At 39.0% G+C, this 16,061-nt stretch overlaps 1 long non-coding RNA gene across 2 annotated transcripts in view; it reads right to left on the bottom strand.

Moving 5' to 3' along the window:
• Window positions 1-16,061, bottom strand: part of LOC140696599 (uncharacterized) — a 75,256-nt gene that overhangs the window by 22,781 nt on the left and 36,414 nt on the right. Inside the window, exons 3-4 of one of the 2 annotated variants that reach the window (XR_012073096.1) lie at window positions 6,914-7,085; window positions 6,591-6,735 (exon numbers count right to left, since the gene is read on the bottom strand). This is a non-coding gene — a long non-coding RNA (uncharacterized lncRNA). The remainder of the gene's footprint in view (window positions 1-6,590; window positions 6,736-6,913; window positions 7,086-16,061) is intronic. The other variant, XR_012073097.1, reaches the window with a different exon arrangement.

The following is a 16,061-nucleotide window of genomic DNA, read 5'->3' as shown; positions in this document are numbered from 1 at the left end:
TCAGCAATTTTTACATTGTTCCTAGAGCGAAATTAGACAGCAGTCAAGAACTTTTAAAATGAAGACATAATTTGGAGTCATGAAAAAATCAACTTATTGAATATACCTAATTTTAACAACTCTGTGAAAGAGTTCATTTACCTTACTAATGTTAAAAATGGAATGCCTAAAGAGTACTTCTGGTTACAAAAATTTGCATTATCAGTTGGTAGTTGTTGAGGTGGTCATTGATAGTATTAAGAGTCTGCTCCTTTGGAAAAGATAATGGTAAACCATTGACATTCCCGGTTGATGTTTTAGAGTCTCACTCCATGCCTCCCTCAGGAAGCCGTTGAAAAAGAGCTATTGTGCTATTGTTGAGGTTTGAGAAGAATAAGAGGCAAGCTATTAGCCATCTAAGAATTTTTGCAGCTGTTTGTTTGCATGTGATGATTACCAACCATTCTCCAAGTAGGTTATTTACAAAATATTCCACATGCCAAGGGTACCTTCAGGTGGGGACAATGAGAGAGGGAATGGCATTTATGGGCACTTGACATTTACTACCCCATTTTAGAGTTCAGGGATCACCACACATGAAAAGTAATGTTGTCAAGGCCGCTCAAGTAATAAGCATACACCTTGGATTGCCTGACTTTTTTGCAGGACGCTGTTGCACAATATGTGAAGGAAGAATTCTTCAGAAAGAGGACTTGTTATGTTTGAATGAGACACACAGGAACATCATGGTAGTTTCTGTTATTAAAAACTACTCGAGGTACTAATATATCTGAAGTTGCTGTCTCCCCCTCTCCCGGAAAATGAAGGAAATGACGGAGATCAGATATTGGCATTGTTTTCTGTGCCATTTGGGACTGTAGACTGCCAAGTGTGCTTTGCCCAGATCGTCCGCTGTGTGAAACCTTTCCTGATTCTCCTCTGTGCTCCCCGTGTGTTCACACAACTTCTGTACATGGGGTTTTCTCATTCAACTATAGCTTCCTGAGAGCAGGATGGTGCTTTCTTTGTCCCTGCACCCCTGGCTGTTGCGGGAATGAACCAACAGTTTGTTTTTCAGAGGTACTTCAGTTACTAACAAGCTCAATTCTCTGGTGGCAGATTAGCAATTTTTTAAACAATATGTATTGAGCACCTAATATATGCCAGGCTGTGAACCTGGCACAGGAGACAAACCATCAGTGAAAAAAAGGCGGATCATCCCAGGGCATCTTTGCCATGGAGCTCCAGGGGCATCAACCACGCCAGAGTCCACATGCCCAGTGCAGCCTGGGGTTGGGTCCCACAGCCTGCATGGCTGTCCATGGGGGCCCTGATATGCCGCTTCCCTCGAACTTCCACAAATCATATGATTTCATGTACCCAAATAAACCAATGTGCTGTGTCTATACAGGCAACACGGAGGCTGAGCATGTGTTTGACATTACCTGGGATGAGTAATGTCATTGGACTGCGCAAACTGCAGAGGAAAGTTTAGTGGGGGCATAAGGGACAGACAGGAGGATGTGTCCTTTTAAAGAATCATCATATTCAGCACCCCCCACCACCTACCCACCAACCTCTGGCAAGATAACTTTTAACTTTGTAACATTCTGGACTTGCAGCTGTTGCATGTTTTCTTACTTCTCCAGGCTGTTCTGGAAAGGAGAGGACACACTGTCCAGCCCCCATGTCCACAGCGATGTGAGCCAGACGTCAGAGTCTGTGTACCTACTCTTCCCTCCCTTCTCTCCTCTTTTGTTTGTGGTTCCTCCCAATAATCTTTCATAAAACGTCTTAACATCGTAGGAGGTTTCTAGTGGATCCATATACTTGTGCTTTCAAAACAGCATTTCATCTCCCTGACTCACAGGCAGAGTGGAAAAAAACACACCAAAACAAACCCCTACACATTTGAAATAATCCACAAGGAAAGCCTGCATTGGAAATCATATTGCCATATAATTATCCTGTTTACAATCTCTCGTACATCTTTTCTCATAGAAAAATGCAGATTTGGAAACAAAGCAGGCAAAAGATGCCAGAAAACCCTGGCAAGGCCCTGACCACTGCCTGCTTAGGAATGGCCGCGGAGGGAGAGAAATGTGTTTGCAATTAGGGCTGCCCAGAGCAGGTCCGATTACATCCGCACGCAGCCAAGCTGAAGAGATTTCCAGAGTGAACTTGTTGTGTGGGTCTAAGTGGATACAAGGCAACTCAGGCTGGAGCCATTACCAGGAAATAAATGGGGCCTCCACCTCCTGGTCTCCTGTTACCCTTTTCTGGGCTCACTCCTACCTCTTGAATGAAGAGGAACAAAATCACCATCATCCGAGGCCCTCTTATGTTATACTTCACAGGTTTTTCATGCATTTTTCAGCAATAGACAAAAAAGGGAGAAATAAAATGAGGGTGGTGAAGTGGTTTCCATGCTAGGTGTGATTTAGAGAGTGACCAGGGGATGTTAAAGAGACCCCAGCAGGACTCTGAAACAGCCAAAGGCTCACCATCGCACAGCTCTGCTTCCAGGAGGAGCATCCATGCTTTGCTTCCAGGCTCCAAAGGCACCCACTGTGGACCCTTCACTCCCAACCAGTCTGGTAGGACAACTACTCTCTCCAGGCCAACTCTCCAGGCCCTCTCTCCAGGGAAAAGCAAGGAGCTCTCTGTAAGGAATTAAACACTATTGAGTTTCCTCTGCCTGGCCACAATTTCCCAAGACAAAAATGCTCCACCAGACCAGCGGCATTCCCTCAAGTAAAGGACAAAAACACAAAACTTCGAGTTTCTCATTGTGCCCTGATACACTTGTTGGGGTCTGGTTTCATCGGGAGTGTGCACGTGTGTGTGTGTGTATGTTCTGTCCCACACATTCTTCCTGGGACAGAAGACAGTGTCTGACAGTCATTCAGAAATGCATCTCCTGCCTCAAGCCTTTTCAAATGCATTGTAAACCTTTTAAAATCCCACTCCTGGGCATATATCTGGAGGAAACTCTAATTTGAAAAAATACATGCACCTCAATGTTCATAGCAGCACTATTTACAATAGCTGAGACATGGAAGCAATCTCAAAGTCCATCAACAGATTGATGACTGGATAAAGAAGTTGTGGTATATATATGCAATGGAATATTACTCAGCCATAGAAAGAATGAAATAATGCCATTTGCAGTAACATGGATGGACTTAGAGATTAGCATATTAAGTGAAGTAAGCCAGAAAGAGAAAGACAAATAAATATCCCATGATATCACTTATATGTGGAATCTAAAAAATTTTACACAGATGAACTTATTTACAAAACAGAAATAGACCTCACAGACATAGAAAACAAACTTTTGGTTACTGGGGGGAAATGGGGAGGGATAAATTGAGGATTTGGGATTTGCAGATACTAACTACTATATATTAAGTAGATAAACAACAAAGCCTATAGTTCAGCACTGGGAACTATATTCAGTATTTTGTAATAACGTGTAATGAGAAAGAATATATGGGTACATATGTGTGTAACTGAATCATTATGCTGTACGCTGTATACCAGAGACTAACACAACATTATAAATTGACGACAATACTTCAATTTAAAAAAGCCCTTTTTAATCAATTACAACAAGTTGTAATAATACTACTTTGTATAAAATGTTACTTAGAGTTTCTAAATCCTTTTAGAAGGTATTAATAATTTCACACACACACACACACACAAAACTTCCTTACTACTACCACTATTGCCAACCCACAGATGAAGAAATTAAGATAGCAATTTTAAAAGGGTTAACATTTTTCTAATATTCTACCTTTTATTGCCAATTTACCAGAGCTGGCTTTTTAGTGAACAGAACCTATTTTAGCTATCTCCATAGTGTTTCTATAAAATTTTTTGTATACATTTTTCAGTCAGAAGGTCATTTTTATAAATGGTGTCTCTAATGATGGTGTTCCCTGATAATGCAGAACCCAAACTGGGACATTTCAGAGTAGCAAGGCATTGTTTACAATTATTCTGGGACAGTAGCTGTGTAGATAAAGCAGTTTGTATGTTCTCCTTGTTCTTAAGTGACTTGTCTAAATTTATGATCAACAAGCCTCTCTGGATTGCAAAACTCTATTTCTTATGCAGCCTTGCCCTTCCACTGTGTCCTCATCTGACATGGCTGTCCAGCGACCTACTTGAACCCACAACACGGACATGATAAGAAGAGGTCCTGTGATTTGGAACCTGAGCCTCTCTGTCTGGATGGTTTCCGTGGTGGTCTGGATTAGGTCTCCTGGACAGATTAGAAAAAAATATCGAGGTGATGATTTTAGGGAGCTCTGTTATTTTATCATCAGAAAAAGGGACATTTAACAATCTGAGGGTCAGCAAAAGCCCTTTGTAAGCCAACCCCCATCAACAATTTCAAGGTTTTGTGCCCATCATTTAGTCCTTTTTCACATTTTCTCAAATGAAATGGTCTTCAGGACTTTATATCTTGATTTGGGCAGAAACATTTTGCTGATGGAGTGAGAATTCCTAGTCGTCTAGCTGAAGGACAGGGGATTAGTGTGCCCATCTATATTTCTTAAGTGCTATTACGGCAATGCCAGTAATAAATGAAGAATGCTGCCTCTAACTGCCTCTTGCTGACAATTTTCAGGGACTGATTAAATATTTGCATGATGCGGCCATGGTCTTGAATAATGCCTGAGAGGTCAGTGAAGAGCAATGCTACCTTCTCCCTCCCTTTCTGCTGCTGATGAAGACATTCAGCATTAAGGGCAGTAACACTGTAATACAAAGGTGCAGTATCTTTCTTCTAATGACTCATTGCGGTCTATTTTAAAATGTAAGTACTTTTATATAAAATGATAGTGTCTTGATGTGCCTAGGCTTTCCCCCATTGCTTCCTTTTCCTTTGCCATGTAGCCATGCATTAATTTCTAACAGAGATTCAAAAATCAAAATATTATCCATTTAATTGGCAGGGGTAGCTCCGGATATTTAATTCGGCTCTTGCAGCAGTGGTAAAGAAGGCAGAACAAGGTCTTGTGGAATGCTAGCATACGTGTGATGAAATGTCGTGGGTCCAACTGTCTCTGATGTTATGCATCAATGCTTTTTGTAACGACACATCATTTGGTTGACATTGCTGGGGAATGAGGAGTTCCACATAAACACGTTTTCCAGATAACTGGAGCCAATTCTTTTTCACGCCAACACTTTTACATTTTAAGGTAAGATTGTGGATAAAAAATCTTTTTAAAATAGACAACAGGTTCTTGCCTGGTTAAACAGAGCAAAGAAAGTACAAGCAAATTTTCTTTCTGATCCTGGGATATCTAATAGTGCTGTCAACCTTGGAGCTGAAGGGTTTGTTCTTTAAGTTTGTGTTATTTATAATTTATATCCTGCTTACTCCTGAAAACAACTCAAGGTAAAATACAAGAAAATTGCACACAATGGGCTAGATTAAGCTCTCTGACAAGTGTCCAGAGTTTAGATATAGTTTATATTAAAGCCAGATGCATATATTTTCAATCTCAGGCAGCAAAAGGGACATCTTGTTTTGAAAACCAAACAAGTTGGGTTATTTATTCTCCCTCAGTTGGAGTTCTACCTCACTTCAATATGGAGGTGGCCTAGGAGGGAAGTTTGCTAGAAAAGCTACAAAACAGTCTACAAGTCATGCTATATGGAACATCAGTGCCAGCCAACCCTACATCCTCCCGATAACAATAGGTCACATTCCCAGTGTTCCCTGCCTCCTCTCACTGACTGTCCCTCCCGTCTTCCTCTCAGTCTTTGGCCAATCTTGTTCATCTTCTTCAGTCTCCAAAGCCTTCTACAGATCTTCCTTAGCTTAGATAGGGTTATGTCCCTATAAACCCATCATAAGTTGAAAATATAAGTTGAAAGTGCATTTACTACCTGTAACATCATAGCTGAGACTCACCTACCATAAATGTACTCTGAACACTTACATTAGCTAACAGTTTAGCAAAATCATCTAATACAAAGCTTATTTTATAATAAAATGTTGACCATCTCATGTACTTTATTGAATATATACCGAAAGTGTAAAACTGAATGCTTGTAAATGTATGGGTGGTTTATCCTCTTGGTCGTGGGGCTGCTTTGGAGCTGCCACTGCCCAGTACCACAAGAGTATTGTACCACATATTGCTAGCCCTGGAAAAAATCAAAATTCACAATTCAAAGTATGGTTTCTACTGAATACTTATCATTTTTGCTCCATCTTAAAGTTGAAAAATCATTAAGTCAAATCATTGTTAAGTCAGGGACCATCTGTATTCTATTACTGCTCTTCCATGATCCACCCTCCCCTGCCCCACCACTAAACCAGACCTTAGGTAAACACCTCTACTCCCTCAATCGTTTCTTCTACCCAAAAAGATGTATGACTAAACCCATGCTTGCTTTTAATAAAGAAGAAGATGAGAGACAAGTTATTTGAAGTGATTTGATTTAGTTAACTAGATTAGTGGATTAGTTTCGTGGATTTAGTCAAGTTAATGGGTCAGAATACACAAGAGAAAGTATTGGTGCTGTTAACGGTTTTTAAGGTTTATTTAGTAGTCTCTTTCAGCAAGAAAAAAAATGTTACTTACTCCAATTATCTGAGAGAGAACATGGGCATCACAGGCGTAATGATGAAAGGACTTGACCATAACAACCTGTTATCAGAAACTATGTAACCCCTCAAGGCAATGACAGTAACAACAAAATAGGTGACAGAGATTCATCCCTGGGTAGCTGAAACAAAAAATAGGAATTGTTCACTCAGAGCTGCTCAGCCCTCTCTCTGGATATCATAATCCATGTTGGTCTGGTTCCCTTCATGGGGGCCTGTTTGTCTTAAAGTGACTCTAAAATTAAGTTTTCCAGTTTGTTTATGACAATTTAATGCTTATTACTAAGAACAACAACTTACTTGAAACAGCCCTCTGAAAGCCACATATACTTATGGGAAAAGTGTTCAGCGTGACTCAGATTTTATGTCGAGAATATTTTCAAGCTTGTGTGTGTAACTTCAGGAGATTCTACCAGGACTGTGAAGGTTTTCAGAGGTCCGTATCATCTTGCTCCTGGGGCCTCCCTTCTTTCTGTGAGGGCAAAAACAGGGAAGCACCTCCCAGCTTAGTCCTTGGGTCTAAAATAATTGAAAACACTTTAGGGAAATAACAAAGTGTTATTCTTCAAGAAAAGACTAGAGAGTGCTGATATATGTGATATTTACATACTCAGTACCTTATTATTTACTCAGTATCCACAATAGCTAGTTGAAAATTATAGCATTCTCTAAATTAGAATAGTGTGTATGTGGTAGAAGGAAATTAGGTAGTGGGGTGGGGGTAAGCAGGAGGGGAGGTTAATCCCCCCACTTCAGTCCTTCTAATAGCCATTGGATTAAATCAGTCAAACAATATGGCATTTTTCCCCAGATAATTATTTTATATCTATTAATACAGCTGATTAATTGCTTGAATGAAATCTTTTAACACTAGGTTATCATTACTATTCTATTAGGTACAAATGACATTGGTTTAACTGTGGCTTAATACTATGTGTTAAGCCAGGGTTTACAAAGATGAAAAGGGCTTGCTGTCAAGTTGCTTATATTCTAGCTAGAAGTTATATGACCAAGCAAACATTAAAATACAGTAAGTTAACTGCTATCAAGGGCAGTTGTTGTTCGCAAGCTCCCCGACAACTTACCTCTTTTCCTCTCTGAATTTGAGATAGGTAACTAAATAAAAGCGGTCAGATAGTGAATCAAAAAAAGGCTTTCTTGCTAGTAAAAGATTGGAGAATGGGGCTTGAACCTGAGGCCAGTGGGCTTTATTTCCCCCTGAATTGGCCTTGCCTGGCGGTAAGCAGAGCAGCTTCTCTGGTTAGTGCAGACAAGGCAGCAGGAAGCAAAAAGGAGAATGTGGTTTGTTTGTGGGGAGTCAGGTCCAAGGAACTTCCAAGAGGCTGGGTCTCTGATAGGGAGTATAGTTTTGTATCCAGTCTCAGATAAGTCACTCCTCTTCCCATGGGAGCAGAGAGAAGGGATGGAAGGGTCCTCTAGTGCTGCCATACACTCCAGGATTTTAAAACTGTCCAGATTTGAAAAGCTGGTCTTTGGGTGCTATGTGTCTAGTGCTCTACTTAACCAAGTGGGAAGGAGGGGCAAAGAAGCTGGTACGCGGAAAATGCAAATACAGAGCAAGTATTCTTGCACGTTATCTTCCTGCTGACTCTCTGGGCTTTGGGAGAGAAGTTGTGGGATGAAGTGGGTACACAATGCGTTTTCCAAATAGGAACCTAGAAATCCTAGGCTCCCAGTTGTGAGGCAAATAGGAGGCCTTTGTTTGTCTAGACCCTCAATGGATGTTGCTGTGCATCTCTGTCTTCAAATAAAGAAGCATGCATACTATTATGATAGCAACGACTCCAGTAACTGATCACACATTTATGCACACACAGTGTGATGCCTAACTCCTTTGTGGGGAACCCACATGATCCTTTTGTGATAACTGTGTAAAGAATTTTCTTCTAAAGAATGAAATCCTTTATATGTAATTTTAGCTTGAAATGCAGTAATTTATCTGCAAAAGACTTTTGCATATGTGATAGAGGCTGCTCCAAAATAAGTAACAGATGTGTAGGGCTCCATTGAAACACAAATATGTGCCGGGCATTCTTTAAATATGAAAATTTGCCGTTATAAGAGATGTGTCAGGAATTTAGCCTTTTATGTCTGTCTAGTTTGATTTAGTCATGAGCAAAATATGACAGAGAAATCCCCAACGAATATCTTAGCTCAAGTTTGGAAGGCAGGGATCCAGATTGTCTTTCGGAAAGTGCCAAACATGAACTCTGAAGCAAATGTGGGCTAGAAATAAACGATGAAGGCCAACTATTAAGTAAAGTACTGCCCACGATGCCCATGTCCCATTCTAACTCTCAATACCTTGGCCATTGAAATTGTTTAGCTGTGTTAGGAACCTGGGCCGCATGTGTGCTGAAGTCTTCAATGCATATTCCCAACCATAACTAGCTTGTTTATTGCCAAGAACAAACGTAACTGATATTAGGATCATACCTCAAAACAGACTAACCTTGGAAATAGGATTATTAGAAATGTTTAATACAGACATAGTCAATACCCTAGAAATAAGACTTTAGAACCCTTTGATCTTGTGAAACTAAGTTTCTCTAATTCGCCTTTTCCAAAATTATGTAACATGTTGGTAGATCCACTTTTGAACACAGCATATTTAGGGAATATGAAAACTTTATCATATTTTATTGAAACAACTGTGCAATTTGCACAGATGTGCACTTGAATTAGTACTTTTCAAAATGAATGCAGAAAGCACAATTTTTAGAAAGAGTCAGCAAAACTTTATTTGCACAAAATACCTGTAACAGGCATTTTATTTCCTCATTTAAATGTCTCTCCTCAGTCCTGTTTAGTGAAATGATCTGCTACACTGCCTGCCCTGAATCAAAGACTGATAAATAACTGAAGTAGAATTTCTTCCTTGTTTATGTGAGAAAGAAACATCAATGTCACTTCCACTAAAAATCACCCACAAAACTGAGAAAAAGTTTGGGATGTGGCAGTTGCAGAATTAATTGTGTAACGTCTTTTCACTAAATTTTCAGGCTGTTCCAGCTTCCACTGCAGTTTAATTTAGCAGCAATGCTGCTAAGATGATAAGGATTAATTTTCTGTGACCTATTTTCTTTAACCTTTATATGACCTTAAGGAGTTTCTTTCTTTTTCTTTTTTTTTTAGGTCTACCTTTTCTTCTTCTCCTGCCTGCCTTCTACATGGCACAGCCATGAGTAACTTCAAAGCAATTCTCTGTCTGGTACCAGGTTTTATTGCATGGCGATTCATTCTACTACATAAAACACCATTTGCTTATAAATATTCTCCCCAAAAACAGGGGCAAGAGGAGTCATTAAAATTTTTCCCATGTTTTTCTTAGCAGGGAAATGTTTGGAAGAGGGAAAATGTGGATTCTTAACATGCAGGGGCATATTTTCTGTTGGCTATTTATAATTCACATTTCTCCCCATGTACCTGAGATAAAAGTCACTTTTAAAAACAGAGGCTATAACTTTTAAAACTGAAATCAATAGTCAGAAATCCCTGCAAATAAATTAGGGCAGACACTTCACTGTTTCTTGTTTGCATTCTCTCTCCATGACCCCCCCTTATTTTTAATAAGTGCTCCAAGATGCTTCTCACAAATATTTCATTCTTTCGGAGCTATTATTTTTAACACTATAAACACATCCACTCTCAATGTAATGATGACACACACATAATCCACATGTGGGTTATATGAACAAGCCCTAAGAACATGTTTAAAGAGGACTTTAAATTAAATGCCTACGTACATCCATATTGGCTAAGTTGTAGGTTAGTGCATGGGGTGAAAAAAAAAAAACGGAGCCCTTATAAATACTGAAAATAACACAAAGCCGTAGCCAGACTGAGTTTTGGACATGGATAATCAGAACAATCTGTAGCCCGTCTGTGGCTAATGGGATGTTTCTCCCAGCTTTGTCACCATGGCAAATACTTTATAATACACAAACATTTGTAGCGCTAAAAATCCACCCACTCTTGTTGAAAGATGGCCAGATTTTGTAAAATTACATTCCAACTAGTGCTACCCTGCTGATTTTTTAAGATAAGTTCTTTCTGCTTGCCATTCATGTGCTCAATGAAGGACCAAAGGGGAAAAAAATACACAGTGTGTAAACATATATTGCACTTTCATAGTTCAAATACCTTATAAATACATGTCAGGAGATTTTTGTGATGGCCAAATGTGGGGCAGAAGGAAGGGATTTTGCAGTGGTAGTGGTGGAGAGGGGAGATCTCTAGGTCTTTAATCCTATCCACAAACCCCATCATTCTCCCCAAATAAACATACAATCAAAGTGAAAAGGCACATTTGTGGAACAAATGCAGCTTCAAAGCAAGTGCCTTTGTCCCCTCCACAACTGAAGTGCTGCCCTTAAGCAACTTGGAAGAGTTTTGGGTATATGTCTTTATAATGAAGGCCACCAGGGTGCTCTTCCATTGAACTTCAACTTTCTATAGGAGAGCCATATGCATGGGCAAAGAACTTTCCAGGTTCCTTTCTAACCCTCCTCCTCTCTCACCAAGACAGCAAAGTAGAGCATGTATTCCAACTCATTCCTTTACTTAAAGGGAGGGGGAAAGCAAGCCTTGGTAACACTCCATCGCGGAGCCAAATTGAACTGTCGTGCAGCGATGCCAAAAAAATTCAGAATACATGTGACTGGGGAAAAAATGTAGGCAAAACTGTCTTGGCCACAAGTGGGTGGAAGAGGACAAGTCACAGTTTTAAAAGCATAACATAGGTGTATAGTGCCAGAAAGACCAGTCCAAATATTTACACGCAATAGTGATATATGAGGAAAAGCTTAACAGAACGCTTGCTTGGGGGAAAAAGAAAGAACTCGAGTGTTACTGGAAGCTCTAGGCACAACATCGGGTTTGTTGGCGACCTGTTTGAGTTTTACAAGCCTGTTTATACTGTCTGTTACCCCAGCATCATCCTGCTACATCATATGGTCTTTCCCAGAATCTCACAGCATCAGATGGGAAGGCAGGGGAAGACAAGGGGACCAATAAATCACACTTATGAATGCCTCCTTGAGGAGAGAAACCCTCATAACAATTGTTGTTAATTTTAATGATTATTAACCTTCAAAGAAACCATGAGCGTTTATTTTTAAAAAACAGTCTTTGTAGAATCAAAAGATGCCCTGGATGTGGCAATTCAAAGTAGCAATTATTTGCTTTAGTTTTACTTTGGAAAGCATTGGAATGCTAATTCATCATTTGCATTATTCAGTCATTGCTACTGCTGAAGACAGTGGGTACATGTGAGCAGCAACCTACCTTGCACTCACATTTTTCCTATATAAAACGCTGCATGTCAAATATCAACCCCAAATGGTTTTGACTGGCAGTAGCTTTTTAACAAAAGAAGGAAATTATCCTATTCAATTTCACACTTATGGATAAAGTTTTATACTAATAGTCATTAGCATAATGAAGACTTCTCAGAGGGATGATTTAGGAGTTGAGTTTTTTTCCTTTCAAGAAAAAATATTATAGTAAAACAGGAAATAAGTCTTGGTAAATAGCAACAATTTTGCTCCGAGTTTAAATATCTATTTTATTGCCTAGCTCAAAACATCTATACTCTTGATACTTCTAACACATTAAATATATGCCAAACTAGATTCTATGCAAGCAATACCTGGCAATTTATGTTGCCTTTTTAAATAACAATTTTAACAGCTCTCAAACACAGATAGAAACATCCTCTTCTATTTTGTGCAACGTTCATTTCCTGTCTCTAGGATATTCACTGACCTTTCAATGTTGGCCATTTTGCTTTTTACTTTTTCCGGTGAGTCTTATTCCAGTTCTCACTGACTTCATTCCATTCCTGACCTCTTTTCCCCTCCAGAAAATTAAATGCAGCCCCAAACATATTGGACCCCAATTAGTTTTACAGCTCGTCTTATGTGCCTACTACTTCATTCTTCAGTTTGTTACAAGTCAACGGATAGTACTCATTTAATCTCCTTCACAAACACATATATTCACATACAAAACACACTCAACCTTAAATAGGTTGATTTTTTTTACATTTCTTAGTTACAGAGTTTGAAATCCCCTTAAGCTTATATCAGAAATTTCTTGGTAATTTTTACTTATATCAGTTTTATTCAGTATCATTTCATCCCTGAAAAACAGTATCTGTTCTTCGGGATATTTTTCTATCTATCATATTTTCATTAAAATCCACAATAGATTCTATTTTATCTTTTCCTTAGATAAGTGCACTAGAGAAGAATAATGCAAATAAAAGGAATATTTTTATGGGACATGTCCTGGGATCATACGATGAGTGACTATAAGTAAACCACATATGATCCCATTTCATGTAAAGTGTTGAAGAGGACAGAGCATTCTTATCTGTCTGATGAGATAATTTGTAATTTTATCTTTTTCCTTGGGGCAACTAAGTGCATGTGTAAGCTTGTTTGTGCTTCTAGAAATGTCTTTAATATTTCCCTGAACACCACAACATTTTCAGTGAAAAATGGCTCTGTACTTGGTTTCATCATGCTAATTGAAATGAATTATTATACCAGGCAGAAAAAGCTGCCTTCTCTTCTAAATTAGACTTTGTGGATATCTCTGATTTACCTGCAATTGAATTACAAGAGCAAAATAATGCTTCAGAATTATTTTGTTAGCAAAGGAATATGCATCTTAGCAAAAATGAAGTGAATGACAGAAAGGAAGCCTTCTAAAACTGTGTAAGTTCATTCTTACATTTAAACAAATCAATTAGATATTAATTTGAAACAATCGTATGATTCCTATTTTCAGCATTTTGTGACATTAAAGTAAGAGTTGATTAAATTAAAACACACCTCTCACCCATTCTACATTCATATGCCTCTGGCCAAGGAATGTGCTTTTCCTTCCTCTGTGTTTTTCTTGTGATTTATATTCCTCTTAATAAAATGAGGCTGTGCATGCTGTGGTTTGCATGGTACTGTTGCTCTATTATAGTGCATCAGAGTTAAATACATCAAACTGCCTCCTGGATTCCTTAGTCTGAATTTGGGGCTAAAAATCATGGCCATTCCCCAAGTCCTGACTCTTTCTTCAGGCTTGCCTCTATTCAAGAATTTCCCACTTTTTATGTTCCAAAGCTCCTCCAGATTCTCTCCTCCCCAAACATCTCCTTCAAGTCCTCTTGGGCCTGTGTTTACACGGCATTACACTGCACCTTTAAAAACAAAAACAAAAGCCTGGATGGGCTCCTCTCTGAAAGGTTGGAAGTGTCAGCAGATACATTTTTGGCGGCCAGTTGACACTGGCAAGTGTTTCTTCTTTCCCCTCATATGCAAGCTCCAGGGCTTCCCACTAGCTCAGTGATACACTATCTGTGTCACCTCCCACCTAGCAGGTCCTCAGAGAGCCTCTTCTCAGGCCCCTCCCCTCCTCTACACATTCCTCTCATTCCACTGCCACCTTTGCATCCCAGGCTCCTGTCAGCCTCACCCACTTACAGCAGCTGTTCTGGGGAAACACCCACCAAAGTTCACTACAACCTGGAGTTTTCCAAACTCTGACTTTTAATGCATTAGTGACCTTGAAACCAACTTCACAGGTCCCAATCCACTTTCTATTTCTAAACTTTTGTTTTTGAAATTATTATAGATTCAGAGGATGTTGTAAAGAAATATACAGAGAGGCTCCACACACCCTTGGCTGTGCCACTCCTACTGTTGATGTCTTGCATAACAATAGCACAATATCAAACTGGGAACTTGACATTGGTACAGTCTTCAGAGTTATTCAGATTACAGTATATTTTATTACCATTACAGATTGAGCAATACATGTACTTGAGTGTGTATATGTACAGATCTATGCAATTTTATCACATGGTGTAGATTTGTGTAACCACCAACACAATCAAGATAACTCCAGATACAAAATTTGTCTCCCACTCCTGGGCATATATCCAGAGAAAACTCTAATTGGAAAAGATACATGCACCCCTATGTTCACAGCAGCACTATTTACAATAGCCAAGCCATGGAAGCAACCTAAATGTTCATCAACAGATGAATGGATAGAGAAGTTGTGGTATATATACACAACGGAATATCACTCAGCCATAAAAAAGAATACAATAATGCCATTTGTAGCAACATGGACGGACCTAGAAATGATCATATTAAGTGAAGTCAGACGAGAAAGACAAGTACCATATGATATCATTTATATGTGAAATCTTAAAAAAAGATAAAAATGAACTTACTTACAAACCAGAAATAAGCTCACAGATATAGAAAACAAACTATGGTTACCAAAAGGGAAAGGGGATGGGGGGGAGGGATAAATTAGGAGTTTGGGATTAACATATACACATTACTATATATAAAATAGATAAACAACAAGGACCTACTATATAGCATAGGGAACTGTATTCAATGTCTTGTAATAACCTATAATTTAAAGAATCTGAAAAATAATTATATACATATATATATAACTGAATCACTTTGTTGTACACCTGAAACTAACACAACATTGTAAATCAACTACACTTCAATAAAAAATTTAAAAAAATTAGTCTAGAAAATATCACAGCTAGTAAAGGTAAGAGTTGTTCCATGAAACTGTTGTTTCAGTTTTAAGTTCATTTATATCCATATTCACATATATATCATATGCATGTATATAAATTATGTCATAAAATAGATAAATATAATGGATAATATAAAATGTATTTCTTACTGTGGTGCATGATCAACTCACTTTAAAAGCCACTGTCTTGAGACCCTTGCTGCTCAAAGCATGGTCTATGCACCAACAGCACCAGCTTTTTGGAAGCTTGTTAGAGATGCAGATTCACTCCCCACCTACTGAACCAGACTCTGTATTTTCAAACAGTATCTCCAGATGATTTCAGTGTACATCGAAGTCTGAGAAGCACCATCCTGGAAGAGAGCTTCACTGAGTGTGCAAGAGGGTAAAACACAATCTCTGCATCTCATTGAGAGCTGGAGTGAGGGCAATGACCTTTGCAAAGTTTGAAGAGAGACCTGGCATCACGGTTGTTTTTCCTTGCCTGCGTTAATAGGAGGTGACCCTTGTCAGAGTCCATAGGTCATGGCTGCCTTGGAAATGATGACAGAACTTTCAGGATTTTGTAATATTTTCCATCAGCAGCCAGGGTACACACACACAAAATTGTGGTCCTTTTTAGTTTCCACAAAATAGTAATGTCTGGGGAAGGAGTTTAGCCCACAGTATTTTCTGCTTCAGTAAAGGTGGTTGGAAAGTCACTGTCCACTGCCTGCTCGGGGCTACCACCACACAGAAGGATTTTTTGTTTTCTTCTCTTTTCCAGGTGGGTGACTCAAGGAATACATATGGGGAAAAATAAGATGGCTTTGCCTCATTAAGATTAGAATCCTGTATTATGTGCCCTTGATTCCTG

Source organism: Vicugna pacos, chromosome 5, assembly GCF_048564905.1.
Source record: "Vicugna pacos chromosome 5, VicPac4, whole genome shotgun sequence".
Classification (NCBI taxonomy): Eukaryota; Metazoa; Chordata; class Mammalia; order Artiodactyla; family Camelidae; genus Vicugna; species Vicugna pacos.
This window is presented reverse-complemented; position numbering and strand designations above follow the sequence as displayed.